Source organism: Nycticebus coucang, chromosome 12 (assembly GCF_027406575.1).
Source record: "Nycticebus coucang isolate mNycCou1 chromosome 12, mNycCou1.pri, whole genome shotgun sequence".
NCBI classification, from domain to species: domain Eukaryota; kingdom Metazoa; phylum Chordata; class Mammalia; order Primates; family Lorisidae; genus Nycticebus; species Nycticebus coucang.
This window is the reverse complement of record NC_069791.1, coordinates 15,554,959-15,575,689: the sequence shown is the minus strand read 5'-3', so window position 1 is coordinate 15,575,689 and position 20,731 is coordinate 15,554,959. Positions and strand designations below refer to the sequence as shown.

Sequence of the window (20,731 nt, the reverse complement as noted above, 5' to 3'; positions counted from 1 at the left end):
TCCCAAGTAGCTGGGACTACAGGCGCCTGCCATGGCATCTGGCTATTTTTGGAAACGGAGTCTAGTTCTAGCTCAGAGCTGATCTCAAACTTGGGAGCTCAGGCAATTGGCCTGCCTTGGCCTCCCAGAGTGCTGGGATTACAGGTGTGAGCCACTGTGCCCGGCCTAATTAAACTTTTTATTTTGAGATAATCATAGATCCACATGCACTTGTAAGAAATAATACAGAGAGATCTCAGTTACCTATTACCTAGTTCCCTGTGGTAACATATTGCAGAACTATATAGTACAGGGTCACAACCGTGATATTGACATTGATACAGTTAAGATACAGAACATTTCCATCAGTACAGAGATCCTTCCTTTTGCCCTTTGTAGCCACATGCATCTGCACTCCCTCTTTATCCCTGGCAACCTAACCTGCTCTCCATTTCTATGATTTTATCATTTCAAGAATGTTGTATAAATGGAATCATGAGGTATATAACCTTTTGGGATTAGATTTTTTTTTTTCTACTCAGCCTAATTCTCTAGTATTTGTCCAGGTTGCTCTGTATATCACTAGTTCTTTTGTTGAATTCTCATAGCTTTTAAAAGGTGAAACAATCTGGCGGCGCCTGTGGCTCAAGGAGTAGGGCGCCGGTCCCATATGCCGGAGGTGGCGGGTTCAAACCTAGCCCCGGCCAAAAAAAAAAAAGGTGAAACAATCACCTATTCTATGTATCACAGCAGTTTCTTTCTCTTTTATTTTTATTTTTTGGAAGCTAAAGTCTTTTTTATTGACAGAGTCAACAGAACATTTGTGGTAGTAGGGCTGAGTCACAATATCCTGCTACAGCAATTTCTGACATTCAAATTAGACTTATATAAATGTGGCTCCTTTTGATTCCTTCAACTTTGTATTATGATTATTTGTACGGATGGGTTTCTAAATTGAAACAAATTCGTATCTCCCTAATTTACTTAATTTTTGGAGAATAACAGCTTGAATCAAAAATTTAAAAAGGTGATAGGCTAAAAGACTAAAAAAATGAACTAAAAACAAGCTTTCAGGACTAATGAAGAAAACCTTAATATTATTCATTTTCTTCTTTAAATATCTTATTTAATTGCTTTATTAGGGCTACTGGCTGAGCCCACCACATGCATCAATTTGTTTGTAGGTTTTAGATTCAAGCTCTTTAAGAGTATTTCAGGTGTACTCAAAAGAACCTACCTCCTCAAGATATGGACACAATATCTTTAATATCTATGTTTTCTGTTCTCTGGCACAAGATACTCTGCACCCGGGTGCCTTTAGGCCTAGAACAAATAGCATGAGTAGTAGGGAATGAGAACTTTCCCTCTGTTACATCTTCACAAAAACTTTTTTTTTTAATATTCTTTAGAGTGTAGATTAGCAAAATCATCCCTAATTTGAAAAAAGAGCCAGAGGGTATTAAGTTGTGGCTTTAAATCTTCTTTGTAATCAGAGAACAACTGCGTGAGACCTGCTGCTAATCCAAATAGCCCGCCTGTCTTTTGTAGCACCATAGCTTTATATTCTTCTTCAGTGGGACAAGTATAATGATCCCTCCAGTAAATATCTAGGCCTTGTCCCTGATGGAGTTCCAAAAGTCGGCAGGTAAAAAGCTTTACTGCATCTGGGTGATCAAGGGTTAAGACTTTGTCTAAGCCGAGGAAATATACATAATTGGCAGATTGATGACAGATGGAATTCCATAGATGCTGTGTGCCACTGGAAAGCCACTCGGAGTTTTGAGTTGTCTTCAATATCATCAATGAGTAAACTGGCATTACGCAACATTTCTGTCACTTCACTGATAATCTGTAGCTTGTTGTTTGGAACTTTCAGCCAAAGATTAAATGCCTGTGAAAGTTTGGTTCTCACTTGTTTATCTGGTAACTGAAGCCAGTATAGGGTTCTAAAAGAATTCCTTGGACTGTTTCTTGAGTCTTCTCCATGGTCTTTAAATTTTGAAGTTGATGGTAACATGACTTTCATGCACGCTGCTAGTCCAGGAGTAGCAGTATCCAGCATCTGCTTCCTACTTCATAGTTCACACTAAAGCTTCTCCTGACGCCTACAAGAACCACCCACCCACGCACCCACCCATTTCACCTAAAAACTCTCCGCCCTCCTCGCTGCACAGTGACACTGTGCAAGAAAATGCGCCATCCTGGTCACATTCCTTTAATTTAATTTTATTATTTTTATGTTTTTTAGAGATGTAGTCTCTGTTGCCCAGGTTGGAGTGCAGTGCTCAAGTTGATCCTCCCACCTCAGCCTTCTGAGTAGCTGGGACTACATATGATCACTTGACTAATTTTTTTTTTTTTTTGTAGTGACAGAGTTTCACTTTATTGCCCTCGGTAGAGTGCCGTGGCATCAAACAGCTCACAGCAACCTCCAACTCCTGGGCTGAGGCGATTCTCTTGCCTCAGCCTCCCAAGCAGCTGGGACTACAGGCGCCCGCCACAACGCCCGGCTATTTTTTTTTTGTTGCAGTTTGGCTGGGGCTGGGCTTGAACCCGCCACCCTCGGCATATGGGGCCGGTGCCCAATTTTTAAAATTGTTGTAGAGATGAGATCTGTCTCATGTTCCTCAGACTCCTCTTGAACTCCTGACCTGAAGCAAATTCTCCCACCTTGGCTTCCCAGAGTGCTGTGATTATAGGTGTAAGCCACTGTTCCTGGCCCCACTGCAGTTTCTTTAAAAGCTATTTAAACTTTTTGCCTTTTGTTCTTTATCTGCAATAGTGATTTTCCAACTCAGTTAAAGCTTTTGTTTATGTGAGTTATATCTATTCCTATTTACCATATTAGAAAATAAACTGAAATGTTCATTTTAAGTAACATATAACATGTTTTATATGAAAATAACTGTTTTCCAAAAGAAAAAATATTTAATGAAAAGAAAAGCACTGTTCTACGTATTTGTAAATCCCTTTAATGTCTGTATTCTCCTATGTGTTGTTTCATTTAATCTTTATAGTCAATTGTTTTGTTTGACATGTGTGAAGAAAATCTGGCCTCATATAGCTATGTAGTGAGAAAAGTCAATATATGGTCTTTTAAAGGCTTATCAAAAAACTGTAGATATTCTTCTCTGATACCATAATCCACACTCCCTAAGTGGTAATTTCTTAAAGGTTAGTTACACTGCAGAATATGAAACTGTATCAGTTAACTTTTCATACCATATTATTTAAAACCCATTAATCTGTCTTGGTACTTTGAATCTGTCACCCATGAATTTTTTTTTTTTAAACATTATGTTTTGGTTATTTGGAAAATATTGAATTACTGAGTTGTGTACATCTTCCAGCTTTTGACATTTTTCTTTATACAGTATAAAAAATCGTTTGTTAATATCACCTATCTAATAAGAAAAAATGGTATTGGGAAGCTATAAAATTCAGGTTTTCTTTTTTCTTTTTTGAGACAGAGTCTCACTATGTTGCCCTCTGTAGAGTACTATGGCGTCACAGCTCACAGCAACCTCAAACTCGTGGGCTTATGCAATTCTCTTGCCTCCGCCTCCCAAGTAGCTGGGACTACAGGCACCCACCACAACGCCGAGCTGTTTTTTTGTTGTTGTTTAGCTGACCTGGGTCAGGTTTGAACCCGCCACCCTTGGTGTATGTGGCTGGCGCTATAACCACTGTGCTATGGGCACGGAGCCAAAATTTAGGTTTTCTAAAGTTTTTATTATTGTTCAGAATCATCACTTATTGAACTGTATCATGGGCAACAAATGCTGCCATCAACAGGCTCATTTCATCCATTTTTAAGAACATATCTGCCAGATACCCAGGCTAAATGACCTCTCACTTGTTCTTTGAAGACAAAATAGAGGAAAAGGCAGTCAGTGCAGCTCATAATTCAAACGGTTGTATAGGTGCTTTTCCTTGGGACAACACTGAATGTTAAAAAGATAGAGAGACTCAGGAGTCAGGATAAAATAAATTTGTAACTTTTACTCTGAGTGCGTGGCTTAGAGTTGCCACTGTCTTGGTCTGTGGCAAGGCTCCAATGGTGAGGCAGTTTTACTCACCATTGCTTTTGCATCATCAGTGCAAGTAATTTTAGAATGCAAAGATTGAGAACATTTATCGTAAAGAACATGCGGTAAAAATTTCAAGTAGCCTGTAGGGCAAATAATATCAATTAATACATGTCATTAATGAAATTTTTTTTTATTTTGTGAACCCCTATAAGTTCTGGGGATCCCCAGAAACCTATGGACCACATTTTGGAAAAGGGCTAATTTACAGTTAAGTAATTTCTGACTTGACTGAATTTCTCTCATTTCCTCTCTTTGCCTTTACTTTTGCTGAGCTAGGGTTGGTGGGCATGCTGATCTGGTTAAATACCGTTCCTAGTCAGATCTTCACTCCTGACAAACAGGCTCAGCACAGGCACCAGACAAATGCTGGGAATAACGTTGGGCACAATACAATAGAGAAGACAATTTACAGCCTCACCTCAGCCTTGCAGGCAAAAGAAACAGGGAAGGGCCACAAACCTGCTCACCTTGTTGGCTTGCTAGTGTGTGCATTTAGAAATTGGGCATACCACGTGGACTTTAGGCCACTGAGACATTACCAGTGAGTCATTGAAAGTGCTTTCCTTCTAAAGAAATCTTTGGGTTCCAGGGAGGGAGAGACGGAGGGAGGCTGAAAAGGGGCCTCCACAGTCTCCTGGGACTGTCCCAAACTTTTATGACTAATGTCATAGTCATTTTTCCTAATTCATTCTAATTATCTCCAGGAAAAGGTCTCCAGTTTCCTGGCTCTAGTATACCTTTGGAAATAAGAGATTCTTTTTTATGAGTACTTTAGTTGTCTCCTTTTACAATTTAAACCTATTCCCCTTATCTCTTTAAAATTAAAAATAGTTAACAACAGTGCTCTTTTTCTTTATATATATATATATATATTTTGTTTTGTTTTGTTTTTCTTTTTTTTTTTTGAGACTGAGTCTCAAGCTGTTGCCCTGGGTAGAATACTGTGGCGTCATAGCTCATAACAACCTCTTGTGAGCTCAAGCGATCTTTTGCCTCAGTTTTTCTTTTTCTTTTTCTTTTTTTTTTCTATTTTTAATAGAGACAGGGATCTCGCACTGGTTTTTCTCACACTGGTTTTGAACTCAATGAGCTCAAGCAGTCCACCCACCTCAGCCTCCCAGAGTACTAGGATTATAGGCACGGCACGAGCTACTGTGCCCAGCCCTTTTCTTTATATTTTGGAGATAATTTTATTTTCTGTATCTTCATCCTAGTCTACTTTAGCCTTTCTTATTTCTATTAATATTTTTAACCCAGTTTCTACAGTCTAATGGTTCTGAACTGGGGCAGTTTTGTCTCCAGGGGACATTTGGCAATGTCTGGAGACCTTTTTGGTTCTCAGAACTTGGGATGGAGGGGTGGGATTGTTGCTGGCATCTAATGCGAAGAGGTTAGGGCTCTTGCCTTCATTTCAGTAAAATCATTAGTTATGTTGTTACAGTAAGATTTTCACAGAGATTATGTTCAAATGATAGCAACATTTTATTATACAGTGCGTAAGGCCGCCTCCATCAACAAAGAATTATTTACCCCAAAATTGTCAATAATGCCAATCTTTTTTTCTTTTTGAGACAAAGTCTCACTATTTCGCCCTCAGTAGAGTGCTGTGGTGTCACAGCTCACAGCCACCTCCAACTCTCGGGCTTAAGTGATTCTCTTTCCTCAGCCTCCCAAGTAGCTGGGACTACAGGCGCCCGCCGTAACGCCCGGCTATTTTTTTGTTGTTGCAGTTGTCGTTGTTTAGCTGGCCTGGGGTGGGTTCAAACCTGCCAGCCCCCATGTATGTGGCCTGCGCCCTAACCACTGAGCTACGGTTGCTGAGCCAATAATACCAATCTTGAAAGAGCCTGCTTTAGTCCTGTCTTGTAATTTGTTAGCTCTTTCTTAACGTTTTTTCTGCCAAATTAAGAATTCAGTTTTACTTTGTAGAATTGTGGTTTTATTTTAGAGAAAATATTTCGACAATGTTCGGAATAACTAAATAGATTTTAGAGGTAGCTCACTTTTTGGAATGGTGACCTACATTTGTGTCTGAGGTCATGCTAGATTGTTTTTTTCTCAATCTCAATGAGCACAATTACCTGATGACTTTTAAAAATACAGATTCTTGGCCATGTGGTAGCTCATGCCTATAATCCTAGCACTCTGAGAGGCTGAGGCATGTGGATTGCTTGAGCTCAGGAGTTTGAGACCAGCCTGAGCAAGAGGGAGACCCCGTCTCTACTAAAAAATAGAAAAACTCTCGGGAGGATCGCTTAAGCCCAGGACTTTGAGGTTTCTGTGAGCTTTGATGACACCATGTCTTTCTACCCAAGGTGACAGTGAGACTGTCTCAAAAATAAACAAAAACAATAAACACTCAGATTTCTGGGCCCACCTGAGTCTCTAAAAGAACTCCTGCAGAAATGCCTGTAATTAGGCAGATTTGGGAATCACAGAAACAGGTATGTATTCATAAGCTAAAAAATGGATGGGCTTTTAAGATTGCTACTGTGTAAAGAAAACGTCCTTGGTGGCTCTGAAGTAATATACACCCTCATAGGCAACCAGTTCTGTCAGTAAAACCAGTTAGGTAACCCTCAGGTTGGCAAGGCTGGTGGTGTCCAGTAGGAGTTTGGCTCTTTCCAGCACTTTCTAGCTGTTTGCTCTATAGTTCATCTTCGTAAGTTAGTTTTTTGAAGGGTGGGTGAAAAGCAATGGGGGAGGGTATGAAGGAGGTTGCTAGTAGAATCAAAGAAATACTATTTACCTTATATTGTAGGAGGAGAATAACTTGGTACTGATTACTCCTCCCTAGCATCTGTTTGCTCCCCACATTCACCACAATGGTAGGTGTCTTTAAAAGCTACTTCTGGTATAAATTAGTTTGCCCAAGACAGTGGAGGACACTGGGAAACACAAGAGACATCCATTCTTATTCTTGTTGTCTAGGACATACTTGTCCTCTCCATACTTCACTTCTGAGTTTTTCTTTTTTGTTTGTTTGTTTGTTTTTGAGATAGTCTTACTCCATGCCCTGGGTAGAGGGCTGTGGCATCACAGCTCACAGCAACCTCAAACTCTTGGGTTCAGGTGATTCTCTGGCCTCAGCCTCCTGAGGAGCTGGAACTACAGGCGCCCCCCACCATGCTGCCCACCTACTTTTTCTATTTTTTAGTAGAGATGGGGTCTTGCTCTTGCTGAGGTTGGTCTCGAACACCTGAGCTCAGGTGGTTCACTGACCTTGGCCTCCCAGAGTGTTAGGATTATAGCCATGAGCCACCTCATCTGGCCCACACTTCTTGGCTAACGGGAAAGTTAATGAAAGTTAATGAAGGTCAGCTTGTAGTGGTTTTATGAGCTGTAGGGATTAGAAATTTGTTGAAGAAAGAAAGAAAAGATACTTTTACATTTTTTTTCTTTTTTCTTTTTTTTTGTAGAGACAGAGTCTCTCTTTATGGCCCTCGGTAGAGTGCCGTGGCCTCACACAGCTCACAGCAACCTCCAACTCCTGGGCCCAAGAGATTCTCTTGCCTCAGCCTCCCGAGTAGCTGGGACTACAGGCGCCTGCCACAACGCCCGGCTATTTGTTTTTTGGTTGCAGTTTGGCCGGGGCCGGGTTTGAACCCGCCACCCTCGGTATATGGGGCCGGCGCCCTACCGACTGAGCCACAGGCACTGCCCTTTTTTTTTTTTTTCTTTTTTTTTTTTGTGGCCAAAATGTCACTTTCAATACTGATGAAGGCAGAGTTTAGTGTGAGACCCAGGTGAGTCTGCAGTGAACCCTTGAGTTAGGACACACATACACACACACAGTTAAGATATATATCATGGAGGAGCAAGTTTGATTCCTGAAAAAGAGAAGAGAAGGGCTGCAACTTCTGTAGTGTAGTGAACTTTGGAATGATAACAGCTTCTTTTTTCTGACTAGTTGTTAAAGAATTTTACGGAACTCTTAATATTCATTTATATTGGAAGCGTATATTGGTTCTATTTAACTGCCTAGATTTCCCTTATTACTGTTTTTACCTTTCTTTTTCTTCTTTTTTTTTTGTAAAGACAGTCTCCATTGTCCTGGCTAGAGTGCAGTGGTGTCATGAAAGTTAATGGCAACCTCAAACTCCTGGGCTCAAGTGATCCTCCTGCTTTAGCCTCTGAAGTGGCTGGGACTGCAGGAATCTGCCACCACCACTGGCTAATTTTTCTTATTTTTAGTAGAGACAGGGTCTTGTTCTTGTTTAGCTTGGTCTTGAACTCCTGACCTCAATCAATCCTTCCACCTCAGCCTACCAGAGTGCAAGGATTATAGGTGTGAGCCACTGCATCTGGCCTATTTCTAACCTGTCTTTGGTTGAGATTTTCAAACATACACAAGAATAGAGAGATTAGTATAGTGAATTCCATGTACTCATCACCAGCATTAGCGGTTAATAACACATGGTGAGTCTAGTTTTGTCTATTATCCAACCCCAATTATTTTAAACCTTATTTCAAGTATCAGTATATAATTTCATCCAGAAATATGTAACATAGTCAGTGGTTATATAACCTACACTCAAGGCTCCCTCCTTTCATCTATGCCTGAGCATTCATGTCCTTCACAGGGAGTCGGATATGGCTGTGGTCCCCTTTCTTTTTTCCTGTCTGCAAGTTCTTCCGGGGGTGATACTGCTGGAGTATCCCTGTTGATATACAGACAGTTCCTGATTAAGGATTTTTCCACTTCATGATGGTGTGAATATGACACACATTCTAGTACACTCATCAACTTGTAGTGGAGCTACGTCAAGAGAAACTCATCCTAAATTGAAAATATCCTAAATTGAAGATGTACTTATGGGCCAGGAGCAGCGGGTCATGACTATAATCCTAGCACACAGGGAGGCTGAGGCAAGAGGATCCCTTGTACTCAGGAGTTTGAGTTCAGCCTGAGCAAGAGTGAGACCTTGTCTCCACTAAAAATAGAAAAACTAGCCATGTGTGTTGGCTCATGGTTATACTCCCATCTACTCAGGAGGCTGAGGCAGGAGGATCTCTTGAGCCTAGATGTTTGAGGTTGCTATGAGTTAGGCTGAGACCATGACATTCTAGCCTGGGCATCAGAGGGAGACTCTTGTCTTTAAAATAAAAGAAGGATGGGCGGCGCCTGTGGCTCAGTCGGTAGGGCGCTGGCCCCATATGCCGAGGGTGGCGGGTTCAAGCCCGGCCCTGGCCAAACTGCAACCAAAAAAAAAAAAAATAGCTGGGCGTTGTGGCGGGCACCTGTAGTCCCAGCTACTCGGGAGGCTGAGGCAAGAGAATCGCTTAAGCCCAGGAGTTGGAGGTTGCTGTGAGCTGTGTGAGGCCACGGCACTCTACCGAGGGCCATAAAAAGTGAGACTCTGTCTCTACAAAAAAAAAAATAAATAAAAAAAAAAAAAATAAAAGAAGGACAAGATGGACTTCTGACTAATGGTATTTTTTTTTTTTTTTTTTGCAGTTTTTGGCCGGGGCTGGGTTTGAACCTGCCACCTCTGGCATATGGGGCCGGCGCCCTACTCCTTTGAGCCACAGGCGCTGCCCTGACTTATGGTATTTTTAATTGACAATATATTCATCTCCATATAGCTCCATTGTAAGTCAAGGAGCATCTGTACAGATGTGCTGTGCTATACTACATCTCTTCCCATTTACTCTTTTTGGGTTTTTTCTTTTCCTTTTTCTTTTTAAGAGTTGGGGTCTCACGCTGTCACCCAGGCTGGAAGTGTTCATAGTTCACTATAGCCTTGAACTCCTGGGCTCAAGCAATCCTTCTGCTTTAGCCTCCCATCTTTGGAATTACAGATGTGAGCCACTGCACCTAGCTGTTGCCTGAGCTCTATATGCTTGAGTGCCTCTTGGGCCTCACTCTTGTCTTTATTTGTACTCTTGCCCTGTGTGATTTCACGCACTCCCAAGGCTTTGTGCTGATGACTTTTTTTTTTTTTTTTGAGACAGAGTCTCAAGCTGTCGCCCTAGGTAGAGTAACGTGGTGTCATAGCTCACAGCAACCTCTGACTCTTAGGCTTAAGTGGTCCTCTTACCTCAGTTTTTCTATTTTTTAGTAGAGACATTGTCTTGCTTTTGTTCAGGCTGGTCTTGAACTGATGAGCTCAAGCAGTCCACCTGCCTTGGCCTCCCAGAGTGCTAGGATTACAGGTGTGAGCCATCGCACCTGGCCTTCTTTAAAAAAAAAAAAAAATTGAGATTGATATAAGGGTACAAATAATTACACCGTTCACCCTGGAGGTGTGCCATATTCCTGTACATTATGCCCATTAGGTGACAGCACACCAAACACCCACCCTCCTCCCCTCTCCCACCCCACTTGAATGTGGCTGTGTTTTTCTTTTGTGTGGGTGCATAGTTGTTCATCTACTGGTTTCATCTTATTATTCAGTACAGTGGATACTTATTTTTTTCTTCCATTCTTGTGATATTTTACTTAGGAAGATGTTCTCCAACTCCATCCAGGTAAATACAAAAGATGTAAAGTCTCCATCTTTTTTATAGCTGAATAGTAGTCCATATGGTATACATATATTATAATTTATTTATCCGTTTGTTAGTGATGGGCACTTGGGTTGTTTCCACATCTTGGCCATTGTGAATTGAGCTGTAATAAACATTCTAGTGAAATATCCTTATGGTAAAATGATTTTTTTCTTTCTGGGTAAATACCTAGTAATGGGATTGCAAAATAAAAGGAAGGTATACTTTGAGCTCTTTGAGGATTCTCCATATTTCCTTCCATAAAGGCTGTATTAATTTGTTATCTGACCAACAGTGTGTAAATGTTTTCTCTCTCCACACCTGTGTCAGCATCTGCAGCTTTGTGATGTGGGCTATTCTTCCTGGGGTTAAGTGATTATCTCAAGGTGGTTTTGATTTGGATTTCTCTGATGATTAGGGATGATAAGCATTTTTGTACGTGTTTATTGGCTATTTGCTTTATGCTGATGACTTCTAAATCTACATTTAGCTAGCCCCATCCCCTGAGTTCCACTTGGATATTGATAATCTCTGATCCAGATTTCAGAGGGGCAGAAGCGAGTTCTGACTTTTTCTTTTTCATTTTAGTAAATGGACCCTCACACACCCACTTGCTCAGGTCAGAAGGCTGGGAGTCATTATAAATCCTTCCCTGCCCCCACCCAGCCCTTTAGCATGTCTTATCAGTTTTCCCTCAGTACATTTCTCGAATATATTTGCTTCTTTTTGTCTGCATTTTCATGACTAATCACATCATTTGTCAAATGGAAAACTACTTGAGTATCCTAATTGGTCCCCTGGCTTCCATTTTTATCTCCTATATACTGTTCTTCTTACAGCAGGTGGAGTACTCTATTAAAAATGTTTAAGCATATCATGCAACTCTTTTTTTAGTTCTTAATGACTGCATTTCATGTAGAATCAAGTACTGGTGGCTTCAGGGTCCTGCCTCCTTGTCCTGACTCATCTCTCTTTTCCTGTTCCTCATTTTGCTGTGGCTACACGTGTCCTTTCATGCCCAGTGCCTTGACACTTGCTTTCCCTTCTGTGTGGACCATTCACCTCCTGGTTCTTGTCCTCCTTCTTCTTTTTTTTTTTTTTTTTTCTTTTGAGACAGAGTCTTACTTGCTATGTCACCCTTGGTGGAGTGCCACGGCATCACAGCTCCACAGCAGCCTCCAGCTCTTGGGCTTATGTGATTCTCTTGCTCAGCCTCCCGAGTAGCTGGGACTACAGGTGCCTGCCACAATATCCAGCTATGTTTTTGTTGCAGTTTGGCTGGGGCCGGGTTTGAACTCACCACTCTTGGTAAATGGGGCCAGCACCCTACTCACTGAGCCACAGGCGCTGCCTGGCTTTTGCATTCTTACAGACCATTTCTTTTTTTTTTTTTAAGACAGAGTCTTACTATGTCACCCTTGGTAGAGTGCTGTGGTGTCACAGCTCACCGCAACCTCAAACTCTTGGGCTCAAGTGATTCTCTATAAACCATTTTTAAAATACTCTTTCCACTTATTTTCTTGCAGTGTTGTAAGCTCACTTTTGTAGGTATGAACACTTCATCAGGGCTGGAGAACCTTCTTCCACACATGTGATTTTTTTTTTTTTTGTAATTGTAGGGATCAGGTAATAATCACAAGGGGCCGGATCAGGATTGTAGGGTAGATGAGTCATATGTAAGTTTACCTATGTGGACTCCAGGTACTGAATGGTGATATTGGTTGTTTGGGTAGATGCTTTGTTATGGTGCAAGGTGGTCCTCTGCAATCCTGTCCTTGGCCTCTATCCTTGTAGCTTCCTGAAAACTTTTTATAAGCACACTGTTATGTACCAGAGGAATGGTTGCAACATGATCACTTTTGGAGAAGAAAGTTGCCACCATTTTCTTTCCGACACTTTGGGGCCACTTCACTTTTGTTGGTGGATTTTCATTGGGGAAGAAAATCCACAGTGCCATCTGATGTTTGTTCTCTGGATGGAACTGATAAATCCAGATTTTATCACTAGTACTGATGTCAGAAATGCGTCTAGACTTGTCTCCATCAAATCTCACCAACGGTGTGTTCAGTGCAGTTGCACTTTTCACTCATCTGCCATGAATGGCAATCCAGTCTGTAGTGCTGCCTGAGTGTCCTTAAATGTTACTGAATTGTTTTAGAGAACCATTTTTTCCATAGTGGCAATGTTTACCTCAGTTGCTGTGGTCTCTGGATGCCCACTCCTCTCCTCGTCTCTTTAGCCTCTTCTAAATTCTTGAAACCACTGAAGAATTGTCATGCCTGAAGGAGCAAGGTCCTAGAAACCCATTGCAAATGCTCAAGGCTTTGAGACTGATTTAACTCACTTTTAAAACTGTAGAAAATAATGGAGCAAAAGTGCTCTCTTCTCAGCTCCATAGCTGATACCAAATGAGTGCTGTATGGACGGAAACAAATGAAGCCGCTCCGTGCAAAACCGATAAGCCAAGCAAATTGAAACTTGACTAGGTGAATCAAAAGGGATGCCACTGCCGCCTGTATGTCTTAGAAGTGAAATAATGGACCTTAACACAGTCGATCTCAAAAGTTTTCATAGTCCCCTTTTGTGCATATGAAGCTTCTTGATAAAATCAGCTTGCCAAAGAGTCAAGGTTTCTTTGTTCTTTTACCCTTTTCCTCGTCCTCTTTCCTTCTGTAGCTATTTTTTATTGACTCCATCCAGCCTTTAGACCACCTCCTTGTTTGGCCCTTCACTTGATATATGGGACCTAAGCAAAAGGAACAAATCTACAGGTAACTGCAGAAAAAAACTTCAAACTATACTACAAAGCTATAGTAACCAAAACAGCATGACATTGGCATTAAATAGAGACACAGACCAGTGGAACAGAACAGAAAACTCAGATATAAACCACCCACGTACAACCAACTGATCTTTGACAAAGCAGGCAGTATACACTGGGGAAAAGAAATCCCTATTTAATAAATGGTACTGGGAAAATTGAATAGCCACATGCAGAAAAGAATGAAACAGGATCCATATCACTCACCACTAACAAAAGTTAATTCAAGATGAATAAGAGACTTAAATGCAAGGCATGAAACCATAAGAATTCTAGAAGAAAATGTTGGAAAAACGGTATGACATAATGGCCTACACAAAGAATTTATGAAGACGCCCCCAGTGGTAATCACAGCAACAACAAAAATAAATAAATGAATAAACTCAATTAGCAACCATCTTCACAGCCAAGGAAATAAACAACAGACAAATAGACAACCTATGGAATGAGAGAAAATATTTGCAAGCTGTACATGCAATAAATTTCTGGAAACACACAACTTCCCTCCTAAGACTTAGTCACAAAGAAATAGAACTCTTGAATAGGCCAGTAATGAGCAATGAGATCAAAGCTGCAATAAAAAAAAACCTTCCGAACAAAAAAAAGGCCCTGGACCAGAGAGATTCACAGCTGAACTTCATCAGACCTATAAAGAAGAGTTGGTACCCATACTACAGAAACTATTTTATTTATTATCTTTTGAGACAGAGTCTTATTTTGTTGCCCTTGGTAGAGTGCTGTGGCATCATGCCTCACAGCAACCTCAAACTCTTGGGCTCAAGTGATCCTCTTGTCTCAGCTTTCCGAGTAGCTGGGACTATAGGCACCTGCACATGCCTGGCTATTTTTTTGAGACAAGGTCTCACTCTGGTTCAGGCTGGTCTAGAACCAGTGAGCTCAGGTCAATCCACCCACCTCAGCCTCCCAAGTGCTGGGATTATAGGCGTGAGCCACTGTGCCCAGCCTCAGAAACTATTTTATAACATTGAGAAGGGGGTAATCCTCTCCAATTCATTCTACAAAACCAGTATCACCTTGACACTACCAAAACCGACCAAGGATACAAACAACAACAAAAATCTATGGATCAATATCTTATATGAATATATAGCTGGCCTCTGAGTTACAAACATTTGACTTATGTACAATTTGCACTTGTGAACAAAGTCTATTACGGTAAATCCCCAAGGTACAAACATCCAACTGATGCACAGCTTGAACCAATGAATGGGGGGCTATTATTGGTAATATGTAAATGTACCCATTCCAACTTACATAGCAATTGAACTTAAGAGCAGACCTACAGAGGCTGGGTGCAGTGGCTCATGCCTGTAATCCTAGCACTCTGGGAGGCTGAGGCGGGTGGATTGCCTGAGCTTACAGGTTCGAGACCAACCTCAGATAGAGCAAGACCTCGTCTCTAAAAATAGCCAGGTGTTGTGGCAGGCGCCTGTAGTCCTAGCTACTCAGGAGGCTGAGGCAAGAGAATTACTTGAGCCCAGGAGTTTGAGGTTGCTGTGAGCTGTGACACCATGACACTCTACTGAGGGGGAAAAATGAGACTCTGTCTCAAAAAAAAAAAAAAAAAGAAAAGAAGAACAAACCTATAGAACTTACCTTGTTTGTAACCTGGGGACTGCCTATAGATACAAACATCCTCAATAAAGTACTATCAAACCCATTTCAACAGCACATCAAAAAAATAATCCACCATGATGAAGTGGGCTTCTTCCCAGGGAGGCAAGTATGGTTCAACTTAAATAATCAGTAAAAGTCAATTAACATAAAGAGAAGCAAAGACAAAGGTTATATGATCTTCTCAATAGATGTAGAAAATGCATTTGAAAATTCAGCCCCCTTTCATGATAAAAACCCTCAACAAACTAGGCATAGATGAAATACACCTCAAAATTATAAAAGCTGCACGTGACAAATTCACAGCCAAAATAGTGAATGGGAAAAAGCTGAAAGCATTTCTCCTAAGAACTGGAATATAAATTGAGCCCCCTTTCATGATAAAAACCCTCAACAAACTAGGCATAGATGAAATATACCTCAAAATTATAAAAGCTGCAGATGACGAATTCACAGCCAACATAGTGAATGGGGAAAACTATATAACCAAAATCAACCTGCATGCCTATCAATTCAAGAATGGATTAACAAAATGTGGAGCATGTATGCCATGGAATACTACTCAGCCACGAAGAAGGATGACTTAGTGCCTTTGGTAACAATTTGAATGGAACTAGAGATCATTATCTAATGAATATCTAAAGAATGGAAAACAAATATTACATCTATTCACTATTAAAATGGAACTAAATGCACATAGAGGGAAGTAAAATTCAATGGAAATCAAGCAGAGGGGGAGGAGGGGAGAGGAAAAGATGAGCCCAGATCTACCTAAAAGGTACAGCAAACTCTGGATGACAGGCACACTTATAATTGTGACTGTAGCATTATTATTATTTTTTTTTTTGAGACAGTCTCATTATGTCACCCTCCGTACAGAGTGCCATGGTGTCACAGCTCACAGCAACCTCAAGTGTGGACTACAGGTGCCTGTAACAATGTCTGGCTATTTTTTTTTTTTTTTTTTTTATTGTAGTTGTTGTTGGGCAGGCCGGGGCTGGGTTCAACCTGCCAGCCCCAGGGTATGTGGCCAGCGCCCTAGCTGCTGAGCTATAGGCGCTGAGCCGACTCTAGCATTATTAAGGCAAATTATGGACACTTGTCCTTACTAGTTATGTGAGGAGGATGGAAATAGGAGGAGTTTGAAGTGGATGAGTTAGAGGGTGGTGAGAGACAGGGCCTACAGACATAGGCAAGTTGGGCCAATAATGCAGGGTCATCAGGGCCAGAGGGTGCCTTCTTTGTGTTACTTAAATTTGTAACAACTAGGTTAATTTTGGACCATTAGGAAGAAACTCTAGGGAGAGGTTAAGAGGAGAAATTTGAATATTCTGATGGAAATGTATGCTAATCAGAACTGGTTATCTTCCAGAATCCCCTTGCTGCTCTCTTTGCTCTCTTCCTTACTTCGTAACTGGTGGAAGTAAGGAAGAAGAAGAAATAGGCAGAATGGTTTCGTCCTCCGTCCTTCTCTCTGTTTTTGAAGATACCATTGTGGCCCCCACTGGAGAAGTGATTGAGGATTGATAGTTGTGGAGTTGAGCTTCATTTCAGCTGTCACAGCACCTGCTATTGGAGGACCATTGTCATGACCATCATTTCCAGTGAAAGCATTTTTGAAGCACATGCACACAAACACACGCAGACACTCTCTCTCAATCACACTCTTTGGCAGGCCAAGGTGGGAGGATTGCCTGAGCTTCTCCAAGTAGAAGAATTGCCTGGGCTTCTGTTGCAAGCCTGTAGCCCCAGCTACTCAGGACGCTGAGGCAGGAGGATTACTCGAGCCCAGCAGTTTCCTGGGAGACTGAGAATTAATTTCTGTTCTTCATGTAATACCCAGTCTTAGGTATTCTGTTACAGCACACAAAATGGACCAAGAAACTGTCTTTTCAGAAAGTAGGCATTCTTTCTCATTTCTCCATGGACTTTGAAGGCTAAGAAGCTGGCAGCTAGATTTAATGCCTAGTTGTTAAACCTGAAGTTATTGTAGCTTTTTTTTTTTTTTGTAGAGACAGAGTCTCACTGTACCGCCCTCGGGTAGAGTGCCGTGGCGTCACACGGCTCACAGCAGCCTCTCTAACTCTTGGGCTTACGCGATTCTCTTGCCTCAGCCTCCCGAGCAGCTGGGACTACAGGCGCCCGCCACAACGCCCGGCTATTTTTTTGTTGCAGTTTGGCCGGGGCCGGGTTTGAACCCGCCACCCTCAGCATATGGGGCCGGCGCCCTACTCACTGAGCCACAGGCGCCGCCCTATTGTAGCTTTTTATTACATTGATGTTTTTTTTTTTGTTTGTCCATCTGGTATGTATTACTTTAATTCTGATTCTTTCCCTCCCATTATATTCCTTTACTTTCCTTCCTTCCTTCCTTTTTTTTTTTTTGACAGAATCTCAAGCTGTCGCCCTGGGTAGAGTGCTGTGGCATCACAGATCACAGCAACCTCCAGCTCTTGGGCTTAGGTGATTCTCTTGCCTCAACCTCCTGAGTAGCTGGGACTACAGGTGCCTGCCACAATGCCTGGCTGTTTTTTGGGTGTAGTTGTCATTGTTGTTTGGCAGGCCCAGGCTGGATTTGAATCTTCCAGCTCTGGTTTATGTGGCTGGTGCCCTAGCCCTTGAGCTACAGGCACCAAGCCTGTATTCCTTTTCTAATCCTTTGGGGTAAATGAGATCCAAATTATGCATGATAAAATTCTTACACTGCTTTTCATAAATCAGAGTTTTTGTATTTGGCTTATATTTTACATATTAGAGGACTATAGTAGAACCATTTCTTAAATTTTAGATTATTTTCGGCTTGGTGCCTGTGGCTTAAACAGCTAAGGTGCCAGCCACATACACCTGAGCTGGCAGGTTCGAATCCAACCCGGGCCTGCCAAACAACAATGATGGCTGCAACCAAAATATAGCCAGGCATTAATGGCCGGTGCCTGTGGTCCCAGCTACTTGGGAGGTTGAGGCAAGAGAATCGCTTAAGGCTAGGAGTTGGAGGTTGCTGTGAGCGGTGATGCCATAGCACTCTACCCAGAGCGACAGCTTGAGGCTCTGTCTCAAAAAGAAAAAAAAAATTTTTTTTTGGATTATTTTCTTTAATGTTCCATAGGTAATAGTATTGATACTTTAAAATAAAATAAAATGTCTGAACATCTCTACCCTGTCACAACAGGTGCTTCTTAATGTTGGTATCCTTCTTTGAATTCCAAAGTAGTTGGACATTGTCTTACTCTCTAGACACCTGTGAGACTTGTCCACTGGAGAATTTAAATATGACAAGTTGTTAATGACAATGCTTGTCTATAGACCTTTTTTCCATACTTTCCGAGTCTACATGCATGGCAACTGAATTTCATTCTGAGCTACAAAACTTTTGCACTTCTGGAACCTTTTGCTTTGGTTTCTACACTTGTCAGAATTAGAACCCGTTCTCTAGGTAGAATTTATATATAGCTCTAGACTTAATGTCCTGGTATAGGACCAGAGCTGAGTTCAGCCTTTGAGAAATGTATAACTTGTTGCCTTTATGGTAAACATAAAGCAGCGCTTTAAGGATATGTCCTAACCTAGCAAATTATTTCACTCATTTTGCAGATGAGGCAAAGTCCGTCAGAGATTAGTGAATCACCTAAAGCCACAAATGGAGATTAAGCGTGGGCATTATCAGGAAATCAGTAGTTCCTGCTAGGAACACACCCTTTGTTTATTTTAAGTAAGAGGTATCAGAGCCCAACCAGCCCTTCTCTGCTGCTTTAGTAATTAGAGTGCAGAACCAAATGTCATCCTTGTTTGAATATGAGCCATGACATCTTTTGCTATTTTCTCTTTGATTTGAATTCCCACCCCTATAGATAGCGTTTACCTGTGAGTATTAATACAGGTTTAATTTTATAGATCAGGCCTTTCCAAGGAAAGAAATTTCTCTTCCCTTTTGCATTTGGCTGATTTTTAGACCAAGTTTAGAATTTAGCAGAATTTTTAATTTTATAAAGTAAAGTCAGTGTATAATATATTAGTATGTTAAGCCTGGTACATGTATTACCTCATGTGAGGTACATAAAAACTTACATGTTTAATCATTTTAATTTTTTTATGTAAGTTTCAAGCAGCTTAATGATCAAATTATTAATTGAGAGGTTAACATTATAACATAGGAAAGGTCAACAAAAATATTAAAACACTATTTTAAAAGTTTAGCCCATTTTAAATGCAACATATGTATGAAAAGAGGTTAGCATTGAAACATAGGAAAAGTTCAACAAAAATATTAAAACTGTTTTAAAAGTTTAGCCCATTTTAAATACAATGTATTTATTTTTATTTTATTTATCTTTTTTAGAGACAGAGTTTCACTTTATCGCCCTCGGTAGAGTGCCATGGTGTCACACAGCTCACAGCAACCTCCAGTTCCTGGGCTTAGGCGATTCTCTTGCCTCAGCCTCCCCAGTAGCTGGGACTACAGGTGCCGCCACAACACCTGGCTATTTTTTTGTTGCAGTTTAGCCGGGGCTGGGTTTGAACCCACCACCTCCGGCATATGGGGCTGGTGCCCTACTCTTTTGAGCCACAGTCGCCGCCCCCACAACGTATTTATTAATGGATATTTATAGTTTGGTTTGTAATGAAATATGCTTTGCTGATTTGTCTTGGTCTTGTGTCAATTTAGATGTTTTGCTGTTTTTGTTTTGCCTGACTAGTTTTTATTTTTAGTTTTTTTTTTTTTTTTTGAGACAGAGTTTCAAGCTGTCATCCTAGGTAGAGTTACGTGGAGTCATAGCTCACAGCAGCCTCCAACTGTTGGGCTCAAGCGATCCTCTTGCCTCAGTTTTTCTATTTTTAGTAGAGACAGGGTCTCGCTCTGGCTCAGGCTTGAACCTGTGAGCTCAAGCAATCCACCCGCCTTGGCCTCCAAGAGTGCTAGGATTACAGGTGTGAGCCACCGTGCCCAGTCCTGACTAGTTTTTAGATAAGACTAAATTTTTGTTTTCAGTGTCAGCTTTGAATGGCAAATCTGCACCGGCTTGTCTGCAGACTACAAGATTCAGCTTTTCACTTTTTACTGTAATGTAGTTCTTTCGGTTTGCTTTGACATTTTCTTCACATTGAGTAGGAGGAGCTCCACTTCGAGTAACATAATATGTTTAAAAAATGATTTCCATATTGTGGTTAAGTTAAACTGGCCATATACATTATCATGGAGCTCAAGTTCAAGGTTTAAAAGAATGACCCACTGAAAGTAAAACCATGCTGTTTCCGGTAATGCATGTCGGCAAGCTAGTGGTGCACACAGCTAGTAGATTCAGTGACCCAGTATGATATTTATTAACTGAAAGCTTCATGTAAACCAAGGTAATACTTATTATAGCCATTGAGGAAATTATTACATACATATTGATCAGGCCCAGTTTTCTCTTTGTGACAGTTGGATGAATGTATTCAGCATAAAGTTTGTGTATAAAAGAAGGCATTTATTCATAGAAGAAAAATCTCCAGATGAACTCAAGTAAAGATATATGAGAATTAAATAAATGTCTTCTGGTGCGTAGCCTCCTGGGAATGTATTGAAATGTGCCTACCTTCTTCCCTCCGCTCTTCAGCCTTTCCTATTGACCCTTAAGGAGTAGGATTTCTTTGTGATCTCTTAATTCTAGTAGCTCCAGAGACATAGTTTCTTTCTTGCTGTATTTTAGGTATTTACAGTGTTCAACAAAGCTGAAAA

At 41.1% G+C, this 20,731-nt stretch overlaps 1 protein-coding gene and 1 pseudogene across 5 annotated transcripts in view; one reads left to right on the top strand and one right to left on the bottom strand.

Moving 5' to 3' along the window:
- Positions 1-20,731, top strand: part of DIP2B (disco interacting protein 2 homolog B) — a 264,807-nt gene that overhangs the window by 69,500 nt on the left and 174,576 nt on the right. The gene's annotated exons all lie outside the window — the stretch shown is intronic.
- On the bottom strand, positions 1,056-1,965 carry LOC128562737 (geranylgeranyl pyrophosphate synthase-like; annotated as a pseudogene).